Below are 27,010 nucleotides of genomic sequence, written 5' to 3'. Positions count from 1 at the left end.
TTCAGGTGCTCGTCGACTCGGGGGCGGACAGGAACCTGATCTACTCTGCCACCGCCAAGGATCTCGGAATCCCATTACTCACCCTCGAGCTCCCTCTCACCATCCTGACACTCAATGGCACTGGCTTGACCACCATCACTCACCTCACCACCCTGCTCACCCTAAGGATTTCAGGCAATCACTCAAACAATACAACTTCATGTCATGAACAACCCTCATGTTCCCATTATTCTTGGACTACCCTGGTTGATGCAGCACAACCCCCACTTAAACTGGACTGACCACACCATCTTAGGCTGGAGTCCTTCCTGCCTGGCCTCCCGCCAAACCACCACAGCCCTCAGCCAGCAAGTTTCCCGACCTCTCTCATGTGCCTCCGGAATATCTGGACCTCAAACCTGTCTTTAGTAAGACCCGAGCAGTGTCCCTTCCCCCTCATAGGCCCTATGACTGCAGTATTGACCTCCTGCCTGGGACGGCGCCACCCAAGGGACATCTATACTCTCTTTCCCCCGCCGAGAGACAAGCCATGGAGAAATATATCACTGTCTCTGGCAGCTGGGATCATCCGCCCTTCCTCCTCCCCAGCAGGAGCGGGATTCTTCTTCGTGGAGAAAGACAAGTCGCTCCGCCCCTGCATTGACTATCGAGGTCTCAATGCCATCATGGTCAAGAACCACTACCCACTACTGCTCATGACCACAGCCTTCAAACTACTCCAGGGAGCTAAGGTGTTTACTAAACTGGACTTATGCAATGCCTATCACCTAGTTAGGATCAGGGAAGGGGACAAGTGAAAGACGGCCCTTCAACACCACCACAGGCCACTATAAGTACCTCGTAGTCCCTTTTGGCCTGACTAACGCACCCGCGGTATTCCAGGCGTTAGTTAACGATGTCTTGAGAGACTTTCTTAACACCTTTGTCTTTGTTTACCTGGATAACATCTTGATTTTCTCTCGCTCCCTGGAGGAACATCTGGGTCACGTCTGGCAGGTTCTTCAATGCCTGCGAGAGAATAAGCTGTTCATTAAGGTGGAGAAGAGTGAGTTCCACCAAGGCTCTGTCTCATTCCTGGGGTTCATCATCTCTCCAGCGAAGATCCAGATGGACCCCCTCAAGCTGGAGGCAGTCGCTGCCTCTCTCAGCCCTGACCTTGACCAACACTAAGTTCAAGTGGGGGGAGGAAGCAGATAAAGCCTTTTCCAGTCTCAAGTGCAGGTTTACCACAGCACCCATTCTCACCATACCCGATTCATCCAAGCACTTTATCGTCGAGGTCAACGCCTCCGAGTCGGGGTCAGAGCCATCCTATCCTGGAGGGCCAACGACAACAAGGTCCACCCATGCTCCTTCTTCCCCCACCGGCTATCCCCAGCTGAATGGAACTACGACACTGGCGACCGAGAACTACTGGCCGTGAAACTAGCCTTGGAGGAGTGGAGGCACTGGCTCGAGGGGTCTGATCTCTCCTTCCTAGTCTGGACCGACCATAAAAACCTGGAGTACCTTAAGTCCGCCAAACGTCTCAATTCCCGTCAAGCCCGTTGGTCTCTCTTCTTCTCCCAGTTCAACTTGATGCTCTCCCACTGCCCAGGCTCCAAGAACGGCAAACCTGACGCCCTGTCCAGGATGTTCTCTTCCCACCAAGAGGAGTCCAAGCCACCCGAGACCATCCTTCCTCCACGCTGCCTGGTGGGAGCCGCCATTCTAGAGGTTGAGACGCTCATGCAGAAGGCCCTGGAGCAGGACCCCGGTGAAGGTAACTCCAACAACATTCCTCTTAGCTATCTGTTTGTTCCTGGTCCTGTGTGAACCCAGGTGCCACAGTGGGGTCATGGCTCCAAGCTGGCCTGTCATCCAGGAGCTGCCTGAACCCTGGCTCTCATCCAGCAGCGCTTTTGGTGGCCATCTATCAAGGAGGACGTCCAGGAGTTCATGGGAGCCTTTGACACATGCTCCCAGAACAAGACAGCCAATCGACCCCCTGCGGGCTTACTAAGACCCCTGCCAACTCCACATTGACCTTGGCCTCACATCGCCCTGGACTTCATCACAGGACTCCCCAACTCAGGTGGCAACATATGCATCCTCACTGTTATTGACCGTTTTTCTAAGACCGTCCATTTCATTCCTCTGCCCAAGCTCCTCTCAGCCAAAGAGACCACAGAACTACTCGTCCACCATGTTTTCCACCTACATGGTCTGCCTACCGACATTGTTCTGACCAGGGTCCTCAGTTCACTGCACAGTTCTGGAGAGCCTTCTGCAAACTCATCTGGGCCACCTGTAGTCTCTCCTCAGGCTTCCACCCACAGACCAATGGCCAGGCAGAACGGGCGAACCAGGCTTTGGAGGTTGCACTCAGGTGCATAGCATCCAGGGATGCCAGTTCTTGGAGCAAGTACCTACCCTAGATTGAATATGCACATAACACTCTCCCTTCCTCTGCCACAGGTCTCTTCCCATTCCAGTGCTCACTAGGTTACCAACCACCACTGTTCCCCAGCCAAGAGGAGGAGGTCACCATACCCTCAGCCCAGCTGTTTATACACCGCTGCAGGAGGACGTGGCCATTGACCCAGAGAAGACTCATTCGCTCCACACTCACATTCAAGAGGTATCCCAACAAATGTCACTCCAAGGCACCCACCTACCTTGTAGGTCAACAAGTTATGCTCTCCATGCACCACCTGCCACTTAGGACCATCTCTCGCAAGCTAGCACCCAGGTTCCTTGGACCCTTCCTCATCAAGAAGGTAATCAACCCATGTTCTGTTAGACTGGCATCACCACTCACCATGCGACGTGTTCACCCTACCTTTCATGTATCTCAGCTTAAACCTCTGGTCTTCAGTCCTTTACTCTCTGTTTTGCCTGCTCATTGCCACAGTTTTTTGCACTCACATCTTGTCATTTTTTTTCATAGGTTTTTTTTGTGCTGCATTTTTTGTCTCCAGCTTTTTTTTTGTTGTTGTTTTGTCAGGGCTATTTTTCATGTTTTATTCATGCTAGCATTTTTGTCCTTGCCTGCCTCGTTTTTGTCTGGATTATTTTGCTATTTTTGTTCGTTTACTCTTTGACTTCAATTAAATCATTTTTTATTTATTGGATTTTCTGGTCTGTGTTCTGCTTTTGGATCCAAACTCACCACATCTCACCACCCCTAACACTCCCAGTGTCTGTGTGGGTTTCCTCCAAGTGTTCCGGTTTCCCCCACAGTCCAAAGACATGCAGGTTAGGCTAATTGGTGACTCTAAATTGACGGTGTGTGAATGGTTGTTTGTCTCTGTGTCAGCCCTGCAGTGACCTGGTGACTTGTCCAGGGTGTACCCTGCCTCTCATCCATAGTCAGCTGGGGTAGGCTCCAGCTTGCCCGTGACCCTACATAGGATAAGCGGTTACAGATAAGGGATGGATGGATGGATGGATGCACAGATGCAGTGAGTTAGTGAAATGGTTCTGAACACAAATGCAGAAGGGGACTCTGCCATTTTTGTTCAAGAAAGTATTGTTTATAATATTCTTATAAAACACAGATTTTTACTTACAAATGTGTGAATCCTGGCATTGATGAGTTTTTTTAAATAATGCTGAGCACTAGTAAATGTGGTGAGCTAAGCCAGGGTTTCTCAAACTAGGGGTCATGATGATGATTTACAAATAAGGTTGCAAGAGACTTTATTTTATATATGCATTTTACAAATTAATATTATGAATATCACTAACTATGTAGATGGCTTTTGTGTGCTGCTATTTTGAGATGTTACTGGGCATCATTTTCAAGCAAACCACATTCAAATGAATAGTAAATTTGCTATTTTAGTCCTTTTTGCTAACCTGAAACACTGCACTTAGGATTCTGGCAATAAAAATGGACAAATTTCTCTGACAGCAGTGACTCTCATTCAGTGGAACAACAGAAGTCAAGAAAGCAAAGACAAAAGTATGCAGAAATGATTGTTGAAAATAGACTTTAAGTCCTCCCAAATTTATTCATGTCCAATTCCCGCTCACCAGAGAACTCTCCCCTATCACATAACAGCTACCCATCAGGTAGCTTCCTCCAAGGCACGTTAAGACAGACAACAGCACCTTTTTGAACCACATCAGGGTGGCATAACACACTCCGGGGCATAATACACAATATCCACCTACCTCCATATACATGAACTCACAGATGCCCATGATCTGTTCATGTCACTTGTGATAGGGAAGAGAGAGTATGCCAGCCCTCCCTCAAAGCATAGCCAATTTGCTCTCTGGGTACAGCTGGCTGTGGCAACATTGGGATTCAAACTCATGATCTTCAGATGATAAGGGAACTGCTTTTCTGTTGCACCACTTGGGAGCCCAACACGTGAAAAATTACTGAAATAGAGGCTTCACACTGTTTTTGTGGTGCCCTCCAAGAGAAAGTCATGTTCTTTAACTGTGTTTTGCCCTGTCACATCAAAGTGTGTGTGGATAATACAATTCTCTGCTATTATCAAGTATAAAGAAGAAGGTGTGTTAGTGAACATATATATAGCACGAGTGTTTTACTGTCAAATATACCACTTGTATTTTTCGTTTGAACTACATCCAGGATGAGAAGAACCAAAACTGTGACATAATTCTCTATGTTACTCATAAGGATATCTATGTATTGTTTTGATACATTTGGGTACTCTTTGTTTGTGAATGTGTCTATATAATGAAAAGAACATCACATTGGCTTGAAGATATGAAATTTATCTTCTCGTGTTGAAAGACTCACATTTTTCATATGAAATACATCACAGATCTGAGTGACATATTTTCTGATATTTCACTCTGATGATGTCACTCCCAGTGCTTTCCTGCTGACTTGACGTGCATTGTCAAAACAGCAAACTGTTTCAAAATTAAAATTCTTTTGATTAACTTATATATATTTTTTGTGTGGATGTTTCCATATAGCATAAAGAATATTACATGGTGGTGCAACACGGAAGTTTATTGTCTCATGTTGAAAAATACATCACTTGTTTGCTTTGCTCACTCATGATATATATATTCACCACTCAAAGATAAGCCATATATTTTCATGCCACCATGTAATGTCATATACAGTGGTGCTTGAAAGTTTGTGAACCCTTTAGAATTTTCTATATTTCTGCATAAATATGACCTAAAACATCATCAGATTTTCACACAGGCCCTAAAAGTAGATAAAGAGAACCCAGTTAAACAAATGAGACAAAAAATTATACTTGGTCATTTATTTATTGAGAAAAATGATCCAATATTACATATCAGATGAGCAGCAATGTTCTTTTTGGAGAGCAGTGGCTTTCTCCTTGCAACCCTGTCATGCACACCATTGTTGTTCAGTGTTCTCCTGATGGTGGACTCATGAACATTAATATTAGCCAGTGTGAGAGAGGCCTTCAGTTGCTTAGGAGTTACCCTGGGGTCCTTTGTGACCTTGCCGACTATTACACACTTTGCTCTTGGAGTGATCTTTGTTGGTCGACCACTCCTGGGGAGGGTAACAATGGTCTTGAATTTCCTCCATTTGTACACAATCTGTCTGACTGTGTATTGATGGAGTCCAAACTCTTTAGAGATGGTTTTGTAACCTTTTCCAGCCTGATGAGCATCAACAACACTTTTTCTGAGGTACTCAGAAATCTCCTTTGTTCGTGCTGTGATACACTTTCACAAGCATGTGTTATGAAGATCAGACTTTGATAGATCCCTGTTCTTTAAATAAAACAGGGTGCCCACTCACACCTGATTTGTCATCCCATTGATTGAAAACACCTGATTCTAATTTCACCTTCAAATTAACTACTAATCCTAGAGGTTCACATACTTTTGCCACTCACAGATATGTAATATTGGATCATCTTCCTCAATAAATAAATGACCAAGTATAATATTTTTGTTTAACTGGGTTCTTTTTGTCTACTTTTAGGACTTGTGTGAAAATCTGATGAAGTTTTATGTGATATTTATGCAGAAATATAGAAAATTCTAAAGGGTTCACAAACTTTCAAGCAGCACTGTGTGTGTGTGCGCGCGCGTATGTATAGTGCTCAGTGTAAATGAGTACACCCGCTTTGAAAAGTAACATTTTAAACAATATCTCAATGAACACAAACAATTTCCAAAATGTTGACAAGACAAAGTTTAATATAACATCTGTTTAATTTACACCGTGAAAGTAAAGTTAATAATATAACTTAGATTACACATTTTTCAGTTTTACTCAAATTAGGGTGGTGCAAAAATGAGTACACCCCACTGAAAGTCTCTGGAACAAAGCTAAATTGTAGACTATAAATTTCTAATTTAACAAGAATACAATCACAGGTGAGTCTAATTAGTCATTACACAGGTGTCCAGCAGACAGTTGACTATAAAAGGGCGTTACTTAAAGAAAACCCCTTCCCATTTCATGCCGTCAGCAATGGCACCACATGGAAGAGAAATGACACAAGACCTGAGAAATAAAATAATTTCTTTACACCACAAAGGTGAAGGCTACAAGAAGAAGAGCAAAGCTTTACTTATCAGTCAGAATACTGTAGCAAAAGTGGTACGAAAATTTAAAAAAGATGGAACTGCAACCATCTCACAGAGACGTCCAGGTCGCCCATGGAAGTTAACACCTCAACAGGAGCGTCTTCTGATGAGAAGGGTTGAAGAAAATCAGCATGCAAGTTCACTGCAGTTATCTAAAGAAGTAAGAGAATTGTGAATTCTAAAGCTAAACTGGGGTGTAAAGAAATTATTTTATTTCTCAGGTCTTGTGTCATTTCTCTTCCATGTGGTGCCATTGCTGACGGCATGAAATGGGAAGGGGTTTTCTTTAAGTAACGCCCTTTTATAGTCAACTGAAGAAGTAAGAGAATTGTGAATTCTAAAGCTAAACTGGGGTGACTATTTCCCATAACACAATACGGTGTACACTGCAGAGGAATGGCATGCATGGATGCCGTCCACGAAAGAAGCCTCTCCTAAAGCCCAGGCACAAAAAAGCCCACCTAGACTTTGCCAGAGCCCATGCTGACAAAGATGAAGACTACTGGGACTCTATATTCTGAAGTGATGAGACCAAGATAAATGTTTTTGGAACTGATGGTTTCAAAACTGTATGGCGTCGCAAAGGTGAGGAATACAAAGAAAAATGCATGGTGCCTACAGTGAAACATGGTGGTGGCAGTGTCCTTATGTGGGGCTGCATGAGTGCTGCTGGTGTCAGGGAGCTGCATTTCACTGATGGCATCATGAATTCACAGATGTATTACTCTATACTGAAAGAGAAGATGCTACCATCACTCTGTGCCCTTGGTCGTCGTGCACTTTTCCAACATGACAATGATCCTAAACACACATCTAAGGCCACTTTTGGATTTCTGAAGAAGAACAGGGTGAAAGTGATTCAGTGGCCAAGTATGTCACCTGATCTGAACCCAATTGAACACCTATGGGGAATTCTGAAGAGACAAGTTGAGCATCACTCTCCATCCAGCATCCAGTCACTAAAAGAGGTCATTGTTGAAGAATGGAAAAAGACTGATGTTGCAAAATGTTGCCAACTTGTTCATTCCATGCCTAGAAGACTTGGTGCTGTCATTAAAAATCATGGAGGCCATACAAAGTACTAGATGTAGTAGTTTTTGTTGTGGGGTGTACTCATTTTTGCACTACCCTAATTTGAGTAAAACTGAAAAAAAAATATGTAATCTAAGTTATATTATTAACCTTACTTTCATGTTATAAGTTAAACAGATGTTATATTAAACTTTGTCTTGTCAACATTTGTGTGTGTATATATATATATATATATATATATATATATATATATATAAAATGTGTGTGTGTGTGTGTGTGTAGATAGATGATGGACTCTCCCATCGATTTCGACGTATGAGGGTCCCACAGCTTAACTATCCAATTCTGGTGTTTGTGTCTGTTATGAGACTTTAATCCAGCCAAAGATTTACATTCAAGTCCACAAATGGAACATGAAATAGGATTGTGGGACAAAGTGGCTGGTGTATTAACTTGAGACTTTGTCTTTGCCCTCAACTCCCTTAGATGTTCCAGATGGCTTATTTCAAAGTTTTCACTGGCTTTATGGCAAGTTAACTGCCATTCATTGCAGTTTAAGGCATTTTCTTCAAATATTTCTGAAAGGCGCTTTATCGCTTTTAGGTTATCTTTGAGCAAGTCTTTGTACCTAAGCCATGGTCTTCCTACCTTTCTTTTTCCATTGTGGAGCTGGTAATACATGAGAACTATCAGAATTCTATCGTCATTCATTCTGATGACATGGCCAGCCCACCTTAGTTAGAATTGCATAAGAAATGTTTCTATGCCTCCAATTTTATATCTCGAGATCAAGTCAACATCTGAAATTCTGTCTTGCACGGTGTATCCAGAGATGGTGCGCAGATGTTTATGAAAGACATCTAGCTGATTGTGTAATCGATACAGGACCCATGATTCCAATCTGTACAGGAGAGTGGTATGAACAATGGCTCGATAAACACTTATTTTAGGTTCTACCAAGATACCCCCCCATCCCAAAGCCGATGGCGAAGTTTTCCAAAAGCATTCATAGCTTTGGCAATACAGTTCACTATTTACTCATCAAAAGAGACACTTGAGTTCACTTTGCTTCCCAGATATGTGAAGGTTTTCACATAGTTAAGGTTTTTGCCATCAATATTAATGAGAATCATAGGGAACTGATAAACAGGTTGTTGTTTTATGTCTCTGATTTGTTTTGGGGTGGGCCTTGGCTGATGGACAACTTCGGTCTGTTTGATGCTGATACTGAGTCTGAAAGCTTTACTCGCATCATATAAAAACAATTTACAAGCTCTTGTGCTTCTTTGATAGATGTTGCAACGAGTGCAGTATCATTGGCCACCAAAAGATCACATATCATTCTCGTTCTGATAAGTGTTTTGGCTTTAAAGCGCTGGTGATTGAAAAGGCCACCACTGATATGAAATTGGAATCTTACACCTGAATCTAGATCATCATAAGCATGGTGCAGCATGACAGAGAAGAAGAGTGCAGAGAGAATCTGGACCATGATACAACCTTGTTTTGTGTCGTTGGAGATATCAAAAGAGTCTGAAAATTGGCCATCTGATACAACAGATGCTTTCATTCCCACATGAAATGAAATGATGATGTTTAGCATTTTGTCAGGTATGCCAAGGCTTTTGAGTACCATCCAGAGATCATCTCTGTTGACAGTGTCAAAGGTTTTGGTCACATCTATGAAAACAATATACAGTTCACAATTTTTCTTGCAAACTTTCTCAGCAACCTGACAAAGTGAACAGATCATGTCAGTTGCACTACAACCTGATTGAAAGCCACATTGCGATTCTGGGTAAATGTCATCAATGACATGCTTGATTATCCTATTCAGAATAACTTTGGCCAGGATTTTGCTTGCAACACAAAGGAGAGAGATGCCACACGAGTTATCACAGACAGCTTTTCTTCCTTTGTTTTTGAAAAGATGCTTGATGGATGCATCCTTGTAGTCCTGAGGTACACGTCCGACTTTCCAGATGGCTTTAAAGAGCTCAAAAAGTTTTTGAGCCATCTTTGTACCACCATATTTAAAGATTTCAGGTGGTATACCATCTTTTTACTTACTTACTTACTGCCCGCTATGCCTTCTGGCATGTAGGGCAGCAACGAAGGACCTCCACTCCGGTCGGTTCTGGGCTAGCTTCTGGACACCTCCCCATGTTAGATTCAGAGATGTCATCTCTTCCTCTACTGTGCGACACCAGGTGGCCTTGGGTCATCCTCTTTTCCTTCTCCCTTCTGGTGTCCAGTGCAGGGCAACTCTTGTAATGTTATCTTGTTTTCTCCTCAGAACATGTCCAATCCAGTTCCAACTCTGCCTTGTTATTATTTCATTCATACTGTCTTGATGACATCTTATTAACAGTTCTTCATTAGATATTTTGTTAGGCCAGAAAATCCGACATATCTTCCGCAGGCTCCTAGTATGAAAAACTGACAGTTGATGGATGTCACTGGCTGTCATTCTCCAGCATTCTGCACCATAGAGGAGGGTGGATAGAACACAGCTCTGGTACAACTTTAGTTTTGTCTTGAGTCTGTACTGTTGTGACTTCCAGATGTTGTTTAAGCTCCTGAAGGTATTCCTAGCTTTGTTTATTCTACTTTTGATGTCACTGTGCGCACCTCCATCTTGTTTTATAGTACTACCAAGATAGATAAACTCGTCCGTTACTGGTAGGGCATCACCATTTACATAGATTGGTAGTGGGTCGGAGACATTTAGGACCATCATTTCAGATTTCTTCTGATTTATTTTCAGGCCAACTTGTTGTGCAAAATAGCTCAGCCATTCTGTCTTCTCCTGCATGTGTTGGTGAGTGTGTGCGACTAGAGCCAGATCATCAGCAAAGTCGAGGTCTTCTAATGCTGAGAAGAGGGTCCATCGTATGCCTCGTTTTGTCTTCTGTTGTACGGCACATCACCCAGTCAATAACAATGTTGAAGAGTAATGCTGACATCACACAGCCTTGTCTGACTCCAGTCTTTACCTGGATTGCCAGGTTACTGTTTCCTACCCTGCATTTGAAGTTGGTGTAGAAAGCCTTGATAATATCCACTATATGTTGTGGGATCCCATACTTCCTCAGGATTTTCCAGAGGCTGTCCCGATGTACACTATCAAAGGCTTTTTCAAAGTCGACAAAATTGATGTATAATTGCCTCTGCCATTCTGTGCACTGTTCAATGATGTTACGTAGTGTGTATATGTGGTCTATGCATGATCTCCACTTGCGGAATCCTGCCTGTTCCTTCCTGAGCTTCTCATCAACCGCCTCTGTAAGACGTTGTATGATAACTTTTGCCATGATCTTGCTTGGTATCGATAGAAGTGTAATTCCGCGCCAGTTATTACAATTCCTCAAGTTGCCCTTCTTTAGTATCTTTATAATAATGCCTTCCAACCAGTCATCAGGTATTTCCTTCTTCTCCCAAATAGCTTTGAAAAGTGGTTGAAGCAGTTTGGAGGCCATGTCTGGTTCTGTCTTGAAAAGCTCCGCATTCAGATTGTCTTGGCCAGGGGCTTTACCACTTTTTTAAGGTCTTAATGGCTGAAACAATTTCTTCCCTTGTTGGTGGGTCAATGCTAATTTCCAAGTCACTTTCTGCAGGTTCTACATCTGGTTCTATTGTGGGTGGTGGTCTGTTCAGCACTTCCTTAAAATGCTCAGCCCAATGAACTTCTTGTTTTGCCTCAGTTGTTAACAATTGGCCCATTTTGTCTTCTATTGGCAGCTCAGTTGTTGTTCTGTGTTTTCCACTGACTACTTTGGTGATCTTGTAGACTTTCCCTTGTTCTCCTTTTCTAGCTGCTTCTTCTGCTTGGTTTGCAAGATCTTCTAGGTATGCCCGCTTGTCAGCTCTGGCTTTCCTCCTTACTGCTTTGTTGGTGTCTTGGTATTGTTTCTTGTATCTTTCCCTCAGTCTTTCAGACTTTGTGTCATTTATTTGTTTCTTCAAGGCCCTTCTATTTTCAACTGTTTGCCATGTGTCTTCACTTATCCATTCTTTCTTTTGGTTTCGTTTGTAGCCAAGGCAAGATTCACTTGCCTTCACAAAGGCTGTTTTGGTCTGCTCCCACATGGTGTTGATATCCTCTGGTTCTGGTTCTCTATGGTCTAACATATCTGATAGTGCTTGGAATCTGTTCTTTAATTGTAGAACAAATGCACCTTTGACTTTGGTGTCTTGTAGCTTTCCAACATCGAAATGCTTTCTAGCTGTCTTTTTGCTACCATCTTTTCTAAGCTTTACTCTCAGCATAGCTGTAACCAAATGGTGATCGCTGCCAATGTCAGCTCCCCTTTTGACTCTGACATCAAGCAATGAACGTCTCCAGGTGCCATTTATCATGAGATGGTCGATTTGATTTTGATCTCTTCCATTTGGGGAGCACCATGTTAGCTTGTGGATGTCCTTGTGCTGGAACAACGTTCCGCCAATGACTAGGTTGTTTACAGAGCAAAACTCTGCCAATCTCTCCCCATTCTCATTCATTCTTCCGCAGCCTTCTCTACCCATTGCCCTGTCATGTTCATCATTGTTGTTTCCTACTTTGGCGTTAAGGTCTCCCATCACTAGTCTCAAGTCATGACCTGGTGTAGCTTCTAAAACAGACTGCAGTTGTTCATAGAATTCATCTTTCAAGGATTCCTCACAATCATTTGTTGGAGCATAGCATTGGATAATAGATGTGTTAATTTGTTTCCCCCTCAGCCTTATCTTCATAAGCCTACTGCTGACAGGTTGCCACTCTATCAAACTCTTCTCTACTCCTTTCTTCAAGATGATGGCCACTCCTTCTCTATGTTGCTGATCATCTCTTCCTGAGTATAGCAATGTTTCCCCTGTGCATGTTGTAAGTCTCCCTGATCCTGTCCATCTACTCTCACTTATTCCTAGTATATCTAACTTATATCTTCTCATCTCCGATGTTACTTGTGCTAATTTCCCTGTATCATACATTGTCCTAACATTCCAAAAACCTATCTTAGTTTTGGTTTTGGCATTCAGAACTTCCACCTTCCTGCCAATGGCTTCCTTTCGGCTTTCACCACTGGCATTCATCCTAGCATCTGTCGATAGCCCTGAAAGTCCATCACACCCAGTAGTGTTGATTCCTTCTGTTGCTGTTTCCGTAACATTGTTTGTTTTTAAAAGACAGAGTTGTTAGCCCTGTGCTCAACCCCCAACCTGGAGGACCAGTGGATTGCTCTTTGTTTGGCCTCTACCCTTCGACCTGTCCAGCATGGGGGGCCCTACCAGGAGATAAATCTCCCGCTGGCATAGCTCTAGGGGTCACTGAGACACACAAGCTTCCCGACCACTACAAGGTTGCAATCCCATGGGAAGGGTATACCATCTTTACCAGGGGCTTTGTCTGATGATGTCTGCTTTATAGCGGCTTGAACTTCTTTCAAGCAAGGTTCAAGAAACAACTCAGAGATTTCAAGTCACTGAGGAATAGAATCAGTCACATTATCATTAATGATAGAGTTGATTCTATTGAGATTCTATTGAGGTTTTTCACCTGACGTCACAGGGTCACGTGACGACCCGGTGTCCACCATTTTGAAGGTCAAGCTAGCTAATGTCAACAACATCATAGCTGGTATGTTACTGTAGCAATGTTTATGTTCAGTCATTTGGATGACTGTTAAAACCTTTCAGTCTCAAGTTTTTCCTTTACTGTATTTACTAGTTTACTGTAATTATGATCCGGCAGCTATTTACACCGGATCCAGTGTAAATAGCTGCCGGAGCGTGCTCCGGCTTGCTCCCCCTCAAATTAAGCAGCGCGCTCCGGCTTGCTCCTGGAGTGCTCCAGCCGAGGTTCCGGAGCGTGCTCCGGCTTGCTCCCCCTCAAATTAAGCAGCACGCTCCGGCTTGCTCCTGGACAACTGTGTTGGACATCTGTGTTGTTGTCATCAAACCAATCTTGATGTTTCTGCACAGGGAGGCCTAATACTTCTAAAGACGTGCTATATAGGCGGCATATCTGAAGGAGTTCCAAGATGATTCGATGTCATCTGTACTAAATCAAGCTGATTAGATAACTCTCTCTTCTTATCACTGGATCTCAATGGCAAGACATTGATGCACTTCAGAATCAAAGATTTGGCTATTTATTTCTCGTATGTCAGAGTTGACTGTTTACTGTAGATTTCTTAGCTAGCACAGGAGAGTTACCCAGGGTGGACATTGTGGACACAGAACAGTTCCCACCCCAAACAACCCTTCACATCCATGAGCAATGAACCTAACCCATAACTATGTCATCAATTGTTTACCACAATGCATTATGGGCGATATCCAGGGTCAGCGCTGCTGTATTGTTTACTTTCGCCTTTGTTAAACACTGCATTTTAACCATGCCTCAAGTGAATTGCTGTGTTCCTAACTGTGTCTCCACAACAAAGAGAACACCTAATTTGAGCTTTCATCAGTTGCCAATTGAGGAGAAGAAAGAAATGGATAAGTTTAATCTGCAATGAAAACCTTCGTACTGAATCAAAATGGACAAGTGTTTGTAGCTTATATTTCTCTGGTGGGAAAAAGACGTACTTAAACTGTGACCCAGCAATATTTCCATGGTCTGCAGAATGGCCTTCAGTTATAGATGATTATAACAATCAACACCGTTCATCGTCTGAAACTAGCAATATTCAAAAGCCTGTAAAACAAAGAAGTATTCTTCGGTCTTTGCCTCTCAACATACCAAACACTCGGTAGCTAAACGAGTCTGTCAGACCAATAAAACTCCCAAACCACGAAGGGTTCTCTTTCGGGTATGTATAATGTTCAGTGTCCCTCACTAGTGGCATTTATTGAAGTAAATGCATTTATACTGAACATGACATGGCAGATCAGCAGGTTTCCAAAGATTTTTTTTTGGTAATGTTTCCTGATATCAAGTTTTATTTAACTAATCACTCATTTATAAATGTTTTGATGCTGTTCATCTGGGCCCAGGATCACGAAGCAATCTTAGACTTAAGTCAAAAATTTATTTTTCATGATAGTTTCCTTTACTGTATCTGTAACTTTCATTGTGCTGGATCAAGATTAATAATAATAATAATAATAATAATAATAATTTCAATTTATATAGCGCCTTTCTCAAAACCCAAGGTGACTTTATAATTATAGGGGGGAAAAAGTCCACCAAATAAAGGTCAGGATGTCATTCCAATGGTGTAGCAGCCACAGTCCCACCAAAAGGTGCACGAAAACAAGTCCCACATCGCCAGCACAGCCACTGCGACGCCACCGGGCAACATCTCTCGGAACACCACACCATGGATCCACAAAGTGAGCACAGACACACCGCCACGCAGAGCGCTGGTATGTCCCATACCGCCTGCACAGCCACTGCGACGCCACCAAGCAACATCGCTCGGAACATCATGCCAAGCATTAAAGCACTGCTGCACAACCACAATGTTAAAATGAGCAACAAGTTCCCTGCAGTCCATAGCTAGGAGCACAGGCATCACCCACGGCGAACCAAGGCCTGGAGGGAACCGCCACCCAAAACTGGGTCCAGAGCTTCACCACAACCGGCAGACAAAACACTCAAACAAAAACAAACATCAAACTACACAATAAATAAATAAATAAATAAATAAGCAAGCAAGCTCCGGTGAGAAGCGGCAGCCATAATACACACGGCATACTCTCAACCGGAAATGGAAAAATTAAGTACAAGGCTAAGATTTCATTGGAACAAAGCTTCTTTGAAAATGGTAACGGACATCTCATCTCATTATCTCTAGCCGCTTTATCCTTCTACAGGGTCGCAGGCAAGCTGGAGCCTATCCCAGCTGACTACGGGCGAAAGGCAGGGTACACCCTGGACAAGTCGCCAGGTCATCACAGGGCTGACGCATAGACACAGACAACCATTCACACTCACACCTATGGTCAATTTAGAGTCACCAGTTAACTGCATGTCTTTGGACTGTGGGGGAAACCGGAGCACCCGGAGGAAACCCACACGGACACAACATGCAAACTCCGCACAGAAAGGCCCTCTCCGGCCACGGGGCTTGAACCCAGACCTTCTTGCTGTGAGGCGACAGCGCTAACCACTACACCACCATGCCGCCCACAGGTAACGGACAACTGAAGATTAAAAGAAACAAATTTAGACTTTAGTCTAAGGTTGCTTCATGATTCCGGGGCTTATAGTCCAGAGGCATGTTAAAAAAAAAATTAAAAAAAAAAAAAAAAAAAACCTTCTTACCTTCTCACCAAGCTTGATTTGAATTCTGATTTTCCTGCTGTAAACCCTCGACATGTTATCCACCTCTTTAAATCACCCATATCATTGTCTTCCACAACAGAGCATGGCAAAATTGCTCCTCTCACATTGCTCTCACGCAAAATTAATCTGACATCTGCTATATCGCTCAAGTGCTGACCTCGGCGATCCCCCATAATGCACTGCAGTAAACAAGTGATGACACAGTTATGCTTGGGGGCTATTTAGTGTAGCCAGTTCACCTAACTACATGTCTTTAGACTATAGGGGAAAATTGGGGCACCTGGAGGGGACCCATGTGGACACAGAGAGAACATGAAAACTCCAAACAGAAAGGCCCCCGTCAGTCATAAGGTTAGAACCTGGAACCTTCTTGCAATGAGGTGACAGCACTAACAACTGCACCACATACCACCCCAAAGATTTGGTGATGTACTTCTTTCGAGCAATGTTGAAGGAAGCTTTACTACATAAGAGTGCATGTTCTGAGAGATGGCAAAGTGCTGTGGAAAGAATCTCGTCTCATTATCTCTAGCTGCTTTATCCTGTTCTACAGGGGTCGCAGGCAAGCTGGAGCCTATCCCAGCTGACTATGGGCGAAAGGCGGGGTACACCCTGGACAAGTCGCCAGGTCATCACAGGGCTGACACATAGACACAGACAACCATTCACACTCACATTCACACCTACGGTCAATTTAGAGTCACCAGTTAACCTAACCTGCATGTCTTTGGACTGTGGGGGAAACCAGAGCACCCAGACACTGCAAACTCCACACAGAAAGGCCCTCGCCAGCCACGGGGCTCAAACCTGGACCTTCTTGCTGTGAGGCAACAGCGCTAACCACTACACCACCGTGCCGCCCCGTGGAAAGAATGTGTGATGTTAAAGTCTTTCACATCACACTGCTTTTTGATCACATAGTCAATTAGATGCCAATTCTTTGGTCACTGATGCATCCCAGTTGTTTTACGATTGTTTGTTTGCTGGTGGAAAGTGTTGGTGATTGCAAGGTCGAATTCTCTACAGAGGGAAAAAAAGATGTAAACCATTTGAATTCACTCATCCCACTCCATGTGGACTGAGAACACCAGGCCATGTTTGATGGTCAGCCCTCACTCGAGCACTGAAATCTCCCATTAAAACAAGTACATCTTCATGTTGGAACTTTGAGATGATTGTATGAAGTTGCTCAATAAAATCATCTTTTTCTTGCTCAGAGTTAGATATGGTTGGGCATAACAACTGTCACTCTAGTCAGAAGAGTTGTTTTCTAAGTGAAGAGAGAGCATCATGATTCGGTCTGTGACTCCAGTAAGAAGAGAAGACAGGGATTTAGCAAGCTCAGATTTGATGGCAAAACCTACACCTGATAGACATGGAGCTTCTTCACTTCTACCAATCCAGAAGAAAATGTATCCTCTGCCTACTTCCTCTAGCTGAGAAGAGCCTGCAAGATGAGTTTCACTGAGTGCAGAGATGTCAATGTTGTATTTCTGCAGCGCATAAAATATAATTGCTGTTTTCCGTTCTGGAGTTGAATCATTATCTTGGACTGTACGGACATTCCAAGAACCAAGATTTAATTTCTTGCTAGATTTTGGACTGCAGTACTGGATAAACAGACAGCTGCATTGGGTTGCCAATGCTGGAGATATGGGCAAGCAATGTTTAGGACTCCTTTTGTCACCCCCTCCCAGGATTGGGAAAAGCAGTGCTGTATCTAAATAGATCTGCTTTGTCACTATTGAAGAACAGAGACACCACAATTGCCCAAAGATTTGTGCATGAACTGTCATTATCCAATGGCTGCCACTTTGTAGAGCTCCAGCAAGAGACTTCCAGTAATATCCTTTACCTGTCTCCATTGCCTTAGCTCTCTCACCAGTGGAATTGTTTGCTTTGGTGGAATAGTGAAAGTGATAGAATCATAGAATTGACCTAAGCTGTTAGACTACCCACAAAGATTAATTGATTACAGTGGTGACGGCTTGTGTAGAACCAGACACACCTCTTGGAAATGCTGATAAAAGGTTGGTGTAAATGTGTGCCACAAACCAAATAAACAACATACCTCAGGCATGTCTTTTAAAAGTGAACCATGTCCTAGGTTGGTTGCCTTTGCTATGGCTTCGAATCCAACCTACCCTAGTAGGCAAAATGTGCGCCAGGGTACCAACCCAGGTACTTCTGAATCCTCAGGCAAATATGTAGTGAGAGAGAGATATTTTCTGCTGGATCATTTAGGCAGATACATTGTTATTTAGTCCTACTGTGAGCATTTACCTTATGTTCTGGCATTGATATGGGGCAGTGCTGTGAAATGTATATGATGGGTTTTACTACCAAGTTGTTTAAAAAATACTCATATACATGATCTGTTCTTGACTATAATACTTGTGCTTTCTACTGCATGCACTGACTAGGATAAAGTACTTTTTTCCCCATCCCTAATGAGTGTCAGACTTCAGTTCACTGAAGCACATATTTTTGTTACACTATGTAACTAGGAACCTTGTACCACCACTTGGGTTGATGAATACTGAAAGAATATGGTTGAATGGAAATCATTGGATTTGACCTTGAGCAAAATACTGGAAGTATATCTGAAAATACAAATTATGAGGAGCTACTGTACATTTAATGGTAGTAATGCTAGCAAAATAGTTAAGGTATAGTCTTGTTTATTTTAAATACATATTCCCTTTTCTTTTGAATGAGTAAATGACAGCCATGACCTGAAACATTCAAACAATATCGTAACCCCCCCAAAAAGAACAAAACTGCAAGTTGTACTACAAATTTTGTCATGTGTGTGCAAGGGTACATTAACCACAAATTACCTAAGTAAAATGTGGAGCTCAGTTAAAAAAATTATGGTTCAAAGAATTACAAGGGATGCCTTATTTAAAAAGATAAGATATTCCATGAAATCTGATGAGGTGCTTTGAGATATTATGTGGGGTCTTGATGGACTGTTGAGAGTAAGTGATGTTATTCTTGAAATGCAGATGTTAAAATGCATCACACTGAAAACTACAAAGGCTCAAATTAAACAAAAGCATTTGCAAGAAATGTGTGGAACACAGTTATGCAAATGAGTTAAGGAAGCACAATGGTTAAAAAAAGAAGGTTAAAAAAATTGGGTTAGAAAATTAACCACTTCATTTAAAAAATGTAAATACTGTAACTTAATAGATGAACACAATTTTACTGATCCAACATGGTCTACCATTTGCAAATAGCATTTTTTTTTTCAAGAAATCAGGTTCTACTGATCAGCACAGCAGCTTGTAATTTTGCATAGAGCAAGCACAGAAATATAAACATTAAAACAGAAATTGACTTTAAGGTTTATAAATAGATGGTTCCACAAGGTAACTGGTGTGCAGGATAACGTAATGTTAGCTGACACATTAAGCTGTTGGACACCCCGAATCAGAAAGGTAAAGCACATCAAGCTTTGGACCATGATCAGGGTGTTGAACTTCAAAGACAATGCAGTTTTTCTGTGAGGGAGATGGGTGTGCTTGTGTGCCAAGAAAACACTCAATCTGGTTCTACCAAGATTTCTCCAGGGACCTGATAAAAAGAGGGAAATTATTCTCCCACTCCTCCATGTATCTTTCATATCTCTCTTATATCTTTATCACCTTTCCTGGGCAGGAATTCATGTCTGAAATTCTGAAGGATATTGGTGAGATTGTGCTGAGATAGTGTGAGATGAAGATGTAAGATTGTGATTTAAAAAAATAATAATAATAATTATCATCATCTTTGCATATTCTATGTTGTGACCAAATTACATGAGTTTGTTTTATTTCTTTGATCCTGTCAGTGATGTGTCTTATTAGCCAGTTTGGTACTGGTTTCTTGGGTTTTCTTTAGAAAGAATCTAACTCTTGGGCCTATATAAATTTTTGTATGGCTTGTCTCAAGGTTGGACTTTGACATTATTAATAATAATAATAATAATAATAATAATAATAATTGGGAGATTCAGTGCTACATATATTTAAAAATCCATATCACAATTTCAGCCAGTACAAAGCTTCACAGCAGATCTCAATTTTTTATAAGTCTTCAGAAGTTATTATTTCAGTAGAGTGTCACATGCCAAAAAAATGAATGAAGAACTGCAAAACTGTTAGGGTTTTGCACCTGGTTCGTTGGTGTGATGATCCAGCAAACCCCCACTAGGCCACCAGGGGAATGACTCAAATGCAGAGGCGTGAGGCGGAAGTAGAAAAAGTAACAAAAGGTTTATTTATACTATGTACACTATATACAATCCAGGGCAAAACAAACAAAAAAAAAAAAACAAAGAGTATAATTCAAAAAGAAAAAGGCAAAAATGCAAAAGTTCAGAAGATCCACAAAACACAGTACAAAGGAAACTGGAGATAAACATAACAGCACAAAGACTCCGTGACAAGAGGACTGAACTCAGGGGTATAAATACACAAACTAATTAAGGACACAGGTGAAGATAATCAGGACAAACAGGCAATTAACAAAAAACACAAAACACAGGAACAGTGGCGGCCTCTAGAGGCCAAAATAAACATGACACGAAAAAGAAATAACAGCGGCCTCTAGAGGCCAAAACAGTCCTAGTCCTAACAGGACCCCCTCCTCTAGGAGCGTCTCCTGACGTTCCCAGGGCGATCCGGATGGGCCGAATGGAAGTCCCGACACAGTTCTTTATCTAGGACATCCCGAGCAGGAACCCAGCAGCGCTCCTCAGGACCATAGCCCTCCCAGTCCACCAGATATTGCAAGCCGCCGCGGACCCGGCGGGAGTCAAGCAGGCGATTCACAGTGAACACAGTCTGCCCCTGGAAGATGCGGGGGGGTGGGGGGTTCCTAGGGGCAGGGGCATACGTAGACGTCAGTACGGGCCGCAACAGGGAAACATGGAAAGTGGGGTTGATCCTCAGAGTCCGGGGCAACTGGAGCCGATAGGAGACAGGGTTCACCCTGCGCACCACCTTGAAGGGGCCAATGTAGCGAGGAGCAAGCTTGCGGTTCTCCACCCGCAGCGGAAGGTCCTTAGTGGACAGCCAAACCCGCTGCCCAGGGCGGAAAGTGTGTGCAGGTCTTCTATGGCGGTTGGCCTGAGTCTGGTTGGTTCTGGAGGTCTGTATGAGGGTCTTCCTGACCTTGCTCCAGGTCTTGTGACACCGTCTCACATATTGGTTGACCGAGGGCACCCCCGCGTCCTCCTCCTGGTCCGGGAACAGAGGTGGCTGGAACCCGAATTGGCACTGGAATGGCGACAGCTTGGTGGCCGATGACTGCAGGGTGTTGTGGGCGTACTCTGCCCATGGAAGCCAGGTGCTCCATGATGTCGGGTTATCCATAGCCAGGCCTCGCAGGGTGGTTTCCAGGTCCTGGTTGAGCCTCTCTGTCTGACCATTGGACTGTGGGTGAAACCCAGAGGAGAGGCTGGCAGTGGCTCCGATGACCTTGCAGAACCCGTGCCACACTCGGGAGGAGAACTGGGGCCCTCGGTCTGAGACGATGTCCTGAGGAAGACCAAAGACTCGGAAGACATGATTAAATATAAGTTTCGCTGTTTCAAGAGCGGAGGGGAGTTTGCACAGAGGTATGAAGCGGCAGGCCTTGGAGAATCTGTCAACAATGACCAAAATGACCATGTTACCTTGTGACTCAGGGAGACCCGTGATGAAGTCGACTGCCACGTGGGACCAGGGACGCCGGGGAATGGTCAGAGGATGCAGGAGACCCTGGGGACGCTGTCGTGGGTTCTTGGTTCTGGTGCAAACCTCACAGGACAGGACAAATGACCTTACTTCCTGCTCCATGTTAGGCCACCAGAAGCGTCTTTTCAGGAAGTCCAGGGTCCTCCGAGCTCCCGGGTGGGCGGTGAGAGGGGAAGAGTGACCCCACTGGAGAACCTTGGCCCGGGCTTGATGTGGGACGTACAAGAGGCCCGGTGGCCCCGTCCCAGGACCGGGGTCCTGGCGTTGGGCTCGTCGAACAGCCTCCTCAATACCCCAGCGGACAGGGGCCACAATCCGGGACACCGGGATAATAGGCCCAACTTCATTCTCCCTGTTAGTGGCAGAGAACAGCCTGGACAGTGCGTCAGGTTTTGTGTTCTTGGAGCCGGGACGGTACAAGAGGGTGAAGTCAAACCGACTGAAAAACAGGGCCCACCTAGCCTGTCGAGGGTTCAGTCTCTTGGCTTGCTGGAGGTACTCCAGGTTCTTGTGGTCAGTCCAAACCAGGAATGGATGTTGCGCTCCCTCCAGCCAGTGCCTCCACTCCTCAAGGGCCAGTTTGACCGCTAACAGTTCTCGATCCCCCACATCGTACCGGGACTCCGCAGGACTCAGGCGGTGGGAGAAGTAAGCGCAGGGGTGCAGCTTTCCTTCCGAACGTTGAGAGAGTACCGCGCCGACACCACTGTCCGAGGCGTCCACCTCCACGATGAATGGTTGGGAGGTGTCCGGGAGGACCAGAATGGGTGCCGTGCAGAAGCGGGCCTTGAGGTCTTTGAACGCCTTTTCTGCCTGAGGAGACCAGCCATAAGATCCACCTGTCCCTTTGGTGAGGTCTGACATGGGTGCTGCCACAGAACTGAAGTTCCTGATGAACTTGCGGTAGAAGTTAGCGAATCCTAAGAACCGCTGAACCTCCTTAACGGACTTGGGAGTAGGCCAGTCCCGGACGGCCAGGGTCTTGGCAGGGTCCATTTGGAGTTGGCCTGTCCGTACAATAAATCCCAGAAAGGAGACCTCGGGAACATGAAATTCGCATTTCTGGGCCTTGGCGAACAGATTGTTCTGTAGCAGCCTCTGGAGAACCTGGCGGACATGGTGGCGGTGCTCCTGCATGGTCTTGGAAAAGATAAGGATGTCATCGAGGTAGACAAAGACGTACAGGTTAATCATGTCCCTTAAGACGTCGTTGATTAGGGCCTGAAAAACAGCTGGTGCGTTGGTGAGTCCGAAGGGCATCACCTGGTATTCGTAGTGCCCAGACGGGGTGTTAAAGGCAGTCTTCCACTCGTCTCCCTGTCGGATACGGATGAGGTGGTATGCGTTCCGTAGGTCCAACTTGGTGAAGACGGTGGCGCCTTGGAGCAGGTCGAAAGCAGTGGACATCAGCGGAAGGGGATATCGGTTGCGCACAGTGATCTTGTTCAGGCCCCTGTAGTCAATACATGGTCGAAGCCCCCCATCCTTCTTGCCGACAAAGAAGAAGCCGGCACCAGCAGGTGAGGTGGAGGGTCGAATGAACCCAGAGACCAGGGCATCTTTGAGGTATTCCTCCATAGCCTTGCGTTCTGGCTGAGAGAGGGAAAACAGTCTGCCACGAGGAGGGGTAGTCCCAGGGAGCAAGTCGATGGCACAGTCGTAGGCCCGGTGCGGAGGAAGAACGGCGGCCCTGCTCTTGCTGAAAACTTCCTTGAGATCCCAGTACTCTGTGGGAACTTGAGATAACTCGGTGAGATCAGGGGGCTCGGCAGGAGACACAGGAGAGCTAGAGAGCAGACAAGAGGCATGGCATGCAGGGCCCCATTCCACAACCTGGCTTGTTACCCAGTCTATGCGAGGGTTGTGGCGAATAAGCCAAGGAAGGCCTAGAATAACTGGGAACTCAGGTGAAGGAATCAGGTGCAGGGATATTTCTTCCTTGTGACCTTGAGACTGGAGGAAGACTGGAGAAGTAACTTGGGTGACTCTTCCATCACCTAACGCTTGGCCATCGAGGGCAGACACAGACAGAGGGACTTCAAGAGGTGCAGTAGGTATATTGATGCTTTGGGCGAAGTGAATATCCATAAAACACAGTACAAAGGAAACTGGAGATAAACATAACAGCACAAAGACTCCGTGACAAGAGGACTGAACTCAGGGGTATAAATACACAAACTAATTAAGGACACAGGTGAAGATAATCAGGACAAACAGGCAATTAACAAAAAACACAAAACACAGGAACAGTGGCGGCCTCTAGAGGCCAAAATAAACATGACACGAAAAAGAAATAACAGCGGCCTCTAGAGGCCAAAACAGTCCTAGTCCTAACACAAAACAACACAAACTGAATAGGATTTCTTACACCGGGTCTCATTTATCATGCTGGATACAAAGATATTTATGAGTAAGCTATTCCTCTGATTGTCTGCATACAAAAAAATATATTATTCATGGAAATCCCATAAACTTTCATATCCTGCTCCTGAGTGTGTGTAAATATAAGAAGACTAGCAAATGTAAACCTTGACTGATCTGCTCCGATTTTGCATAAATAACACTTACTATCTACTTTAACACGAACACCTATAAACCTGCTCATTTAGAAAGAAAGAAAGAAAGAAAGAAAGAAAGAAAGAAAGAAAGAAAGAAAGAAAGCACAACTTTATTCATCACACTCTTGTGAAATTTCCTCTCTGCATTTAACCCATCTGAAGCAGTGAACACACACATGCACACACACGAGCAATGAGCACACGCATACCCAGAGCAGTGGGCAGCCATGCTAACAGCGCCCGGGGAGCAGTTGAGAGTTAGTGCCTCACTTAAGGGCACCTCAGCCCATGTATGCACATATCTAATCATTCAATCATGTGGCAGCAGCATAATGCATAAGATCATGAAGATACAGGCCAAGGTGTGATCTCTGTGACTTTAGCCGTGGCATGGTTGTTGGTTTGTTGGTGCCAGATAAGCTGGTTTAAGTATTTCAGAAGCTACGATGGGCACAGGATCACAGAAAGTGGGCAGTTGATTAGAAATTTTAAAAATCTTTTTTTTTTTTTTCCAGTCTTCAGCTGTCCAGTTTGGGTAAGTCTGTACCCATGATAGCTTCAGATTCATCTTCTTGGCTGACAGGAGTGGAACCTAATGTGGTCTTCTGCTGTTGTAGCCCATCCACCTCAAGGTTTAATGTGTTGTGTTTTCTGAGATGCTTTTCTGCTCACCACAAATGGTATTTAAGTTACTATAGTCTTCCTGTTAATTTTAAGACAATTAAGTTTAGTTGTTCAATTAAGATGAAATTTCAGCATTTCAAAAGATAAACAGGATCGTCTGTGCAGGCAGAAGCTGTAATTGTTATAATTGGAAGAATTAGCACATGATGCCCTTTGAAGGCAATGGATATTTAGAAATCAGTATGACTTGCTAGTTGATTGCATTTGTCATGGCACCTTGTCGGTTTTAAAAAGCTTTGTCACAGTTTGGGCTCCTCTGGAACAGAGGAACTTACAGAGGCCCTAAAGGGGCAAGCTTCTGGTGTGCACAAGAAACTACTTGAAAGAAGTCTGAACTCCAGGAGAATGGTGGTACAGAGGCATATTCACCTTCTTAAGAACATGAAATGTAAGGATATCATAAATCAACAGAAGACAAAGTAGATTAAGTGATGCAATTATCAGTTTGTATTCACGAGAAAGTTTCCGGTGCACATGAGAAAGTATCTGGTGTACACCAGAAACTTTCTGATGCATCCCAACAACATTCTCATGTGCACCAGATAATTTATGGGGGTTTTGTTGTTTTTTGTTTTTATACATTTCTTTAGGGGCTTCATAGAAAGTCAATCAGCAGTAATGCTTCTTTTCTACTCAATTTTTATGTAAAACAATTTTCTTTTGACCTTGTTTATATTGCACTGGACAGACAGTAGCAAATGCACCTTCATAATGTTGCTCTATATTTTGGCCTTTTCAGATGCTGTGACTCTGCTGGATATGCTGCTAAATAATTCTTTTTTATTCTTGTATCCATGAGTTGAAAGTTAAATCTGCCTCCTTTCCTTCTTTTTTTGGCCATTTAATAGTAACTTTTCACTTTTGTCTCTGAGAACTTGGCCTTTTTGTGGAGTTTTGTGAGCACAGCAAATCAGCGTATCATTTATCAGTATTCATTTATCAATATGTTGTTCGCAAATGTGAACAAACTCTGTGTGGCATTTGTAAATAAAGTTAAAATTTTTAGTTCATTTTGGCTTACACAGACATAATGCAAACAACACAAACTTACTCAAAGATTGATGAATTAGGCCCATTGTAAGTTTGTTGTTTCAGCACCGTTCCCTCTGTACATTTTGTATATTACAAATTCTTACATAATTCAAATATATTCAATAACATATAAAATATTTATATCTTGTGCAGCACCACCCACTTGCATTTTAATTCATCAGGGATTTTAAAAATTGGTTTCAAGAAACAGTGAAAATATTCTGTGATGTGTCTGCCATAATTTTTTCCGCTACTCCTCCAGGGTGCAAGATGTGTGTTTCTCCTGCCTGTCTCAGACAAGCAGTTTGGCCTTGGGTGCTAGTCATACATGGTGTAATCCTTGAGGATTAAGAGAGAGAGCCTCTTCAGTGTGTGATTGTGTGGTATTAAAAATAGAATACTTTGCTGAACATGGGCCATAAACAAAGCTCTCCTGTCCCCACTTCAGTAAAACAAAATTTGGATACATGCTTGCTCAAGGCTCCCTGTACCTGGAAATGATCACACTGCTAAATGGAGACAGCTTTGCTGAAGGATGGTTCCATATTGAACATACTGCATGTGTCTTACACATTTCATTTAAGATATATATATATATATATATATATATATATATATATATATATATATATATATATAAAATATATATTTCAGATATATTTAGATTTATTTTATATATATATATACATTTCAGCAGGCCAATTTGCTGTAAACTGTCATTTTTACATGTACATTGACCTTGATTATTGGCATGAACACTGACGTAGAGACATATAGAGAAAGTGCTATATATCCTCTCAGCTTACTACTGATCTGTTAATTTTATGGGGAAAAATAATAATAGTACTTTGTAGGGCTGGGTATCACCAGATACCTCACGATACGATACTATGGCGATATTTTGCCCACGATAACGATAATATCACAGTACAGCGATTCTGTGATAATCAATATATTGCAAGAAATTTCAACCACATCATGATATCTGTGTCACTGAAGAAAATCAGAATTTATTGACCACTGTAAAATTACATTTCACATACATAACTACACACTCTTGCCAGACATATATTTGTCTCTATTCCACTGCTGGCAAAACCAAGAGTTGCTTCACTACAACATACAGAAAATTCCCATTTCTGTGCTAGTATTATCAA

Source organism: Neoarius graeffei, chromosome 5 (assembly GCF_027579695.1).
Source record: "Neoarius graeffei isolate fNeoGra1 chromosome 5, fNeoGra1.pri, whole genome shotgun sequence".
Lineage (NCBI taxonomy): Eukaryota > Metazoa > Chordata > Actinopteri > Siluriformes > Ariidae > Neoarius > Neoarius graeffei.
This window is presented reverse-complemented; position numbering follows the sequence as displayed.